Source organism: Gossypium arboreum, chromosome 12 (genome assembly GCF_025698485.1).
Source record: "Gossypium arboreum isolate Shixiya-1 chromosome 12, ASM2569848v2, whole genome shotgun sequence".
Classification (NCBI taxonomy): Eukaryota; Viridiplantae; Streptophyta; class Magnoliopsida; order Malvales; family Malvaceae; genus Gossypium; species Gossypium arboreum.
Genome location: NC_069081.1, coordinates 59,510,012 through 59,517,921, shown reverse-complemented (window position 1 = coordinate 59,517,921; position 7,910 = coordinate 59,510,012). Strand labels below are relative to the sequence as shown.

General features: G+C 34.2%; 1 non-coding gene across 1 annotated transcript; it reads right to left on the bottom strand.

Annotated features, from left to right (window-relative positions):
• Positions 1-7,420: 7,420 nt before the first annotated feature.
• Positions 7,421-7,527, bottom strand: LOC128285835 (small nucleolar RNA R71). The gene has a single exon (XR_008276383.1). It is a non-coding gene; the product is annotated as a small nucleolar RNA R71 (small nucleolar RNA).
• Between the last annotated feature and the right edge of the window lie 383 nt (positions 7,528-7,910).

The following is a 7,910-nucleotide window of genomic DNA, read 5'->3' as shown; positions in this document are numbered from 1 at the left end:
GGTAAAATTACTCTTTAAGGACCTCTAATTAATAATCTAATTCAATTTTATGCAAAATACTTCTAGAACACAAGTTTTGCAATTTATTCAATTTAGTCCCAAATTTCAAATTAAGCACTTTATGCATAAAATTTCTTCACGAAATTTTCACACAATCATGCAATCATATCATAGACCTTAAAATAATCATAAAATAATTATTTCTATCTCGGATTTTGTGGTCACGAAACCACTATTCGACTAGGCCCAAAATCGGGATATTACAACTCTCCCCCTTCGAGGATTTTCGTCCCCAAAATCTTACCGTAAAAGTGGTCTTCACTTTTAATCTCATATTTGGTGCCAAGAACTTGCACTTAGACTGTACCTCCAATACATCTCTTCAATTTCTCATATGATCTAAAAGCTTACAGTCTCAACTCTCAACTGTTCTTAAATTTTCAACCCTTCTCAATTTCCCATGATATCATGACATAAAACCCAGATCTCAACTTGATTTAATGGAGACCGAATTCCAAGAAATCCGACAATCAAAGAGACCGAAATTCCATGAATCGATGAGTAGGAATTCATTCAATACAGATGTGATTTATAGATCTCGCCAAACATTTAACAATAGGATACATCCCATTTTCCTCTTTCCGCCATAGAAATAATTCTGATATGGCCTCAAGAATAATCCTTCTCATTTCCATCCCAATATCAACATTGACAAGGATAATTTTGATAGATCCCAATGCTCGGCTTTAACCCTTTTAACAACTCCGATTTTATGTAACATCGGATGCTCTAAACTATCACATTACCTCACTGTCTTGAAACACATCACAATTCATACAACAATACATTACTGAAAGTCGAAGTCTTTGCTCAATGTAGACTAGTCTAGTTCGACGCGCTTGGTTACCAATATTCTCATCTATCCGAACTCGTCAACATGTAATAAACTTTTCAGCTTTCACAAGATGGAAACCTTATCATTCGTAGTGACTTAAACTAATACTCAACTCTTTCTATTAAATATACACTTCTCGTTCAAACTATTTACTCTTTTATCCGTACAAAATGAAATTCTATTATCGACTTGGGAAAATAATCCGACATAATTGTCACATGAAATCTTTCAAATAAATAATTTACCATACCGACTAAAACTCGCGCTTTTATCACCTATGCCTTTATCGATGTCAAATCCTTACACGTAAATTAGAAAAATCCCAATACTAAAATCACCACATTACCAAGATCAAATTAGAAGTATAGTCATATTTGACATGATTATCACGAGTGAAGAACGACTTCAAACATGAGTCGAATTGACAAATTATGGAACAAAGATAACAAGAAAACCGAATAAAGAAATCCAAGATAGAGAAACTCGAATAAAGAAATCCGAATAAAGAGATCCGGATAAAGAAACCCAAGATACGATACTATGCCGAGAATCGAAAACCAAATTCATAGAGAAAATACGAATACCACGATAATTCTTCAAAGAAAGAAAGTCCAAAAGAAAACATTATTTAATCCCACTGAAATCAAATATAACAAGATCAATATATCTTCCCATACATATATATCAGATGAAGCATCAAGTAGAAGAAACAGAATCATAATATCATATGAATTCTCTCATCAATTCTTATCAGACGAAATGAAATAGAATACCCGATGAAATAGAGCAATATAAATTATAAACCAATCAGACTACCAATGCTTTCATCCAACACCAAATTAGAAGACATTCCCATATAACAAGAATTTCTTCAGAAGATCAATAGCCATAGAAATATTTCTGAGAACGGGTGAACACATAGAACATCTCAAAAGAGACTGCTAAATCTGTCCGGTCATAATTGTCACACTCAGATAATTCACATTTGAAATATCATTTCCCAACTAGTTCTGCCGTCACAAATTTCATATTAAATCATTCACTAAAGAATGTCAGTTCGAATAAATTTTGATTTACCAAAGAGAATTCCTTCTCTAACGGGACAAAGGCATAATTCCAATAATCTTTATATCAATCGATACTTTCGCTCGACTTTACTTATCAGCTCATTTTCAATCTCGGATCATACTTATAATTATTCTATCACTTTGAACTCTTTGGGTTTTCAACAGAAACTTATTCAATACAAATCTCATGAAATTCCATTATAAGTACCACTTTGGTAAGGGGAGGGTTGTAGGACCTCGACTCGACTTTCTTATACATACACATATGACACAACTTCCATCATCATAGTAACATCATCAAAATCATGTCATTCATTCATGTTGGCTTACACCAATTTTCCTATTGTCCCATTTAGACAATATACTTATACATACATTCTATGTTTTCTAGACACTTTACTTATCCATTTTTTAATTAAATTAATTCATGCTCATGACATTATATAAGGCCAAACAAACATAAATATTTGCATCACAATCACAACTTTCATTTCGTGCATCATCATGTACATATCATTACAATCATACAATTCAGTCCAACAATTTAACATAGATAAGTTCATTTCATTACAATCCTTTACCTCATAAAAAAATTGTATATCATTAACATTCATCAACATTCAACGTCCAATCAAGACAAGGACATTTTCATTCGTATTATGATATTATGACCTTTATTCATACCTCTACTACTTTTTATTTATTCCGTTCATCTTATCAAGTAAGCCACATACACTACATCATATGAGCATTAAGCAAATATGAATATTTATCACAACATGAACTTTCATCTCACATATTATCACATATGTATCATAAACCTTTATTCATACTTTTCTGAACCGAGACTTATCATAATCATAATTTTACTCAAATACCTTTACTTAACATTGAACATGGTTGGCGCAGCTCGGTTGGAGAGTACCCTGTCTAAATAAGACGGTACTTATACGCGTCGGAAGACATCACACTATCACAGATCAGTGGCATGTATAGCTAAACTTTTACACATGCTAGGTTAGTCCGAGAACCGACTAAACCTGCTCTGATACCACTAAATGTAACACCCCATACCCGATACCGTTGCCGGAGTCGAACACGAGGTGTTAACGGACTTAATTCATTAATTAAACAGCTCATACAATTCATTTTAAAATTTCCAGACAAGCTGGCTAACTGCATCACAGTTGCTTTAAAAATCATATCTCGAGTTACGAAACTCGAAATCCAATTCCGTAAATTTTTCATGAAACGAGACTAATATATATATCTACTAATTTTTTTCTAGAATTTTTGGTTGGGCCAATTAGTACAGTTTATTAGTTAAAGTCTCCCCTGTTTCAGGGTTCAACTACTCTGACCTCTGTGTATTACGAATCAGATATCTCCCTGTACAGAGCTTCAATGACTATGCCGTTTGTCTCTAATAAAACTAGACTCAATAAGGAATCTGTACATATAAAGTGTGACTTCTAATTATCTTTGTAAAATTTATGGTGAATTTCCAAAGTTAGAACAGGGATCCAGAAATCGCTCTGGCCCTGTTTCACAAAAATTTAAACATCTCATAAAATATAGCTCATATACCTGTTTTGCTTATTCCATATGAAAATAGGCTCATCAAGCTTCGAATCCATAACTTATTCATTATTTAATTCCATTTCTACTATTTTTAGTGATTTTTCAAACTCACGTCACTGCTGCTGTCTGAATCTATTTTATGGTAAATTTTACCTATTTCATGGTTTCCATGGATTAGCTAGCAATTTGACATACATAATACCAAATATGATCATGATTAGCCATTCCAATGGCTAATCATTACCAAGCATTTCTATTTCCATACCACTCAATAACCATATCATAAGACCATACATATAAAATGATTATAATGCTATACATGCCATACTCAAAATATACAAGCCATTATGCCAAGATGGTATACGGATAGTGTAAGCGTGCCTCCGACCGTTTCCGATTTCCGAGCTGGCTTGTCAACACAATACGTCCCTTTCATCTTGAGTATTCCTCCATTTGAGTAGAACTTTACCCGTTGAACACATCGGAATATAATTCGGATACATGGATAACTTGCACATAAGTGCCACATATCCAATCAAGCAATCATGTAACCCGCCCATAAGCGAACTCGGACTCAACTCAACGAGCTCAGGCGTTCGCATCCATAAGTGAACTCGGACTCAACTCAACAAGTTCGGATGCCTAGTTACATCTCACGAACTCGGACTCAACTCAACGAGTTCGGACATTTGCATCCATAAGTGAACTCGGACTCAACTCAACGAGTTCGGATGCTCAACCATCCTAGTGACATGTCACTTGTATCCTAATCTATTCCTAAGGTTCAAACGGGCTTTTCCTCGAACACTTATCCTTGCCGTCTTCCGTAGAATGCCAAATCAATACTCAGTAACAATTATATTTAACAAGTAGCTCACATAATTTACATATTATTTGAAATTAACCACAAAGCATACATTTCATAATAAAATTCAGCATAACATATAATTAATATCAATAACTTAAAAATAACAATTATGCTACATTATTTACACATGAACTTACCTCGTATGCTAAAATGGCTATTTTACCATTTCGTCCACCACTTGGTATTTTCCCCATTTTAGCCCGAATTTCAGTTTTCCTTGCTCTATCATTTAAAATATAGTCTAATTAGGACTCACATTATTCAAATTGACCCAAAATCATATTTTGGAAAAATTACAATTTTGCCCCTAAACTTTTGCATATTTACACTTTTGCCCCAAAGCTCGTAAATTAAAATTCAGCCTATTTTCTTATGTTTTATGACATGCTGATCATTTTTCCTTCTATGGCAACATCAAATTCTCACTCTAACATGTACTTATGACTATTAGGTATTTTTACCGATTAAGCCCTTTTGCTCGTTTTCACTTAAAACCGAGTAGCACAAGTTGTCTAACATAATTTAAAACCTCATATTCTATCATAAAACACCAAAATACACAAATTTCACCTATGGGTATTTTTCCAAATATAAACCCTAGGTTAAATTATTGCTAGCATAAGCTAAATCGAGCAACCGGACTCCAAAAACGTAAAAATCATTAAAAGCGAGGCTAGAACGAACTTACAATCGAGCTTGGAAGCTTGAAAACCCTAGCCATGGTTTCTCCTTGCTATATTCGGCCATGGGGTTGAAGATGAGCAAAATTGGCTTTAATTTTGTATTTTAATTCATTTTACCCCAAATGACCAAAATGCCCTTACTACTAAACTTTCCAAAATTCCATCCATGTCCAATTTTTGTCCATAGACTTAGAAATTGGTAAAATTACTCTTTAAGGACCTCTAATTAATAATCTAATTCAATTTTATGCAAAATACTTCTAGAACACAAGTTTTGCAATTTATTCAATTTAGTCCCAAATTTCAAATTAAGCACTTTATGCATAAAATTTCTTCACGAAATTTTCACACAATCATGCAATCATATCATAGACCTTAAAATAATCATAAAATAATTATTTCTATCTCGGATTTTGTGGTCACGAAACCACTATTCCGACTAGGCCCAAAATCAGGATATTACATAGGTAGATCACACGGTCATGTCAATTTGGCAGAATCGAAGCACGACTCACACGGGTGGACCACAACCCCGTGCCTATTTAACAGGCTTGACTGTGGCTTAAAGAAATTGCACACGAGCGTGTCCCTGTCAAGCCCAAATTCAGTCCAATTCGAAAAAGGCCAATTTTGAGGATTCTTAGGCATTCTAAAGCCTATAAATACACCCTAGAGGAGGAGGAAAAGGGACATAGAGAATGAAGCAGGGAACTGCTCAAGGAAAGGCAATTGATCCATCTTAAAAGCCGGATTCATCATCAAGACTGAAGATCTCCCCTCAATTTCCTTTCAGGATTTTTTGGTTTTTCTTTATGTTTTGTATTCATTATTCTTCTGAGATGTTTACCATTTTAGTTATGAACTAAAACCCCTAAATACCTAAGGGGAATGAAACCGAAGACAGATCTTGTTATTATTATCTGAATTGTATGATAAATTTTTGACTTGTTCTTAATTATGTGTTCTTAATTCTTGTCTTGATATTCCAGGATATTAATTCAAGTTAAGATCTTATTCAGAGGAGGAATAGACCCCGTCTAAGAGTACATTTATCATAATTAAGCGGAGTTGATTGCCCGCCTAGAGATAGGGTGACAAGATTTTTCTGGATTAGGGTGAAACCTATTAAGGGGATCCATAGATCGAGTTGATGCAACCCTAGGGAGTTAATTAGAAAGAGATTTCAATTATTCAACCTAGGGTTAGACATTGTTAGTATCGAGAGGGATAATAATATAACTTAGGGATTTCTACGGATCAAGTCAAATTAATAAATCGTTTGATTCAGAGTCAAATAACAAGTGAAGTCTAGGTGGATTTTTCCTTAGGTATTGTCTTAATTCAATCATTTTTCTAAAAGTAAAACCCCAATTCTATTTTTTTGTGATTTATTAGTTTAGTTAATTAGTTAGATAAACAAAACCCTTTTATATTTTACACTAGATAATAAAGAGAAAGTTAATGCTAGTACTTTTAGTTCCTTTAGGTTCGATAATCTGGTCTTGCTAAAGCTATACTAATGTTCGATAGGTATACTTGCCTTCATTGTGATAATAGTTAGTTTCAAGAACGATTCATTATAAATATTTAAAACCTGTCACAAATATCACGTATCAAGTTTTTGGCACCGTTGTCGGGGAACTAAGATATTAGGAACACTCGATTTTTATTACTTTAGTCATTTACTTTTACTGCAATTTAAATTTTATTCTAATTTTTATTACTAATTTTTCTTTTTTCCTTTTTTCTGGTAGGTTCTTGTAGTTTATGACTAGAAGTAACCCATCAGGACAGTGAGATCGATCGCACAATTCGCAGAAACCAAAGAGAAATATGGCAAAGCTTAAGATACACAGAGAACGAGCAAGAGGACAATATTCAAACCACAACCGAGGAGATGGCTGAAAACCAAGAAAATCTTCTACCTCCTGCAATTGCTCTTAACCAAAATTCTGCTCCGCGCACTATATATGATTATGCTAAACCTAATTTAATAGGAACTGAGTCAAGTATAGTTAGACCTACTATTGCTGCAAATAATTTTGAACTGAAACCTAACACAATTCAAATGATAAAATAGTTTGTTCAGTTTGATGGTTTGCAGGACGAAGATCCCAATGCTTACTTGGCAAATTTCCTAGAATTTTGTGATACTTTTAAAATTAATGGTGTTTCTGATGAAGCCATTCGCCTTCGGTTGTTTCCCTTTTTGTTAAGGAATAAGGCTAAACAATGGTTGAACTCGTTACCACGATGGTTAATCACTACTTGGGAACAAATGACCGAAAAATTTTTATTAAAATATTTTTCACCGGCTAAAACAGCCAAATTATGTAATGATATCTCTTCTTTTGTGCAGATGGATTTAGAAACACTCTACGGTGCATGGAAGAGATACAAAGACCTTTTAAGAAGGTGCCCTCACCATGGGTTACCGCTTTGGCTACAGGATCAAACGTTCTATAATGGCCTGAATCCTTCGACTCGGTAGATTATTGATGCAGCTGCTGGAGGAACTATCAATAATAAGAAACCTGAGGCAGCTTACGAATTTATTGAGGAGATGTCGCTGAATAACTATTAGTGGAAATTTATGAGAACAAAACCGACGAAAGCAGCCGGTGTTTCAACCTTGACGCGGTTACTATGTTATCTAACCAAGTAGAACTTTTACATAAAAAGATTGACGATTTGTGTAGTTCTACTCAGGTACATTCAATGATGAGGTACGATTCGAATGGAGGAGAAGCATGCACAAAATATCAACCCTTCAACCCTAGCATCGAGGAGGAACAAGTCCAATATGTGGGTAACAA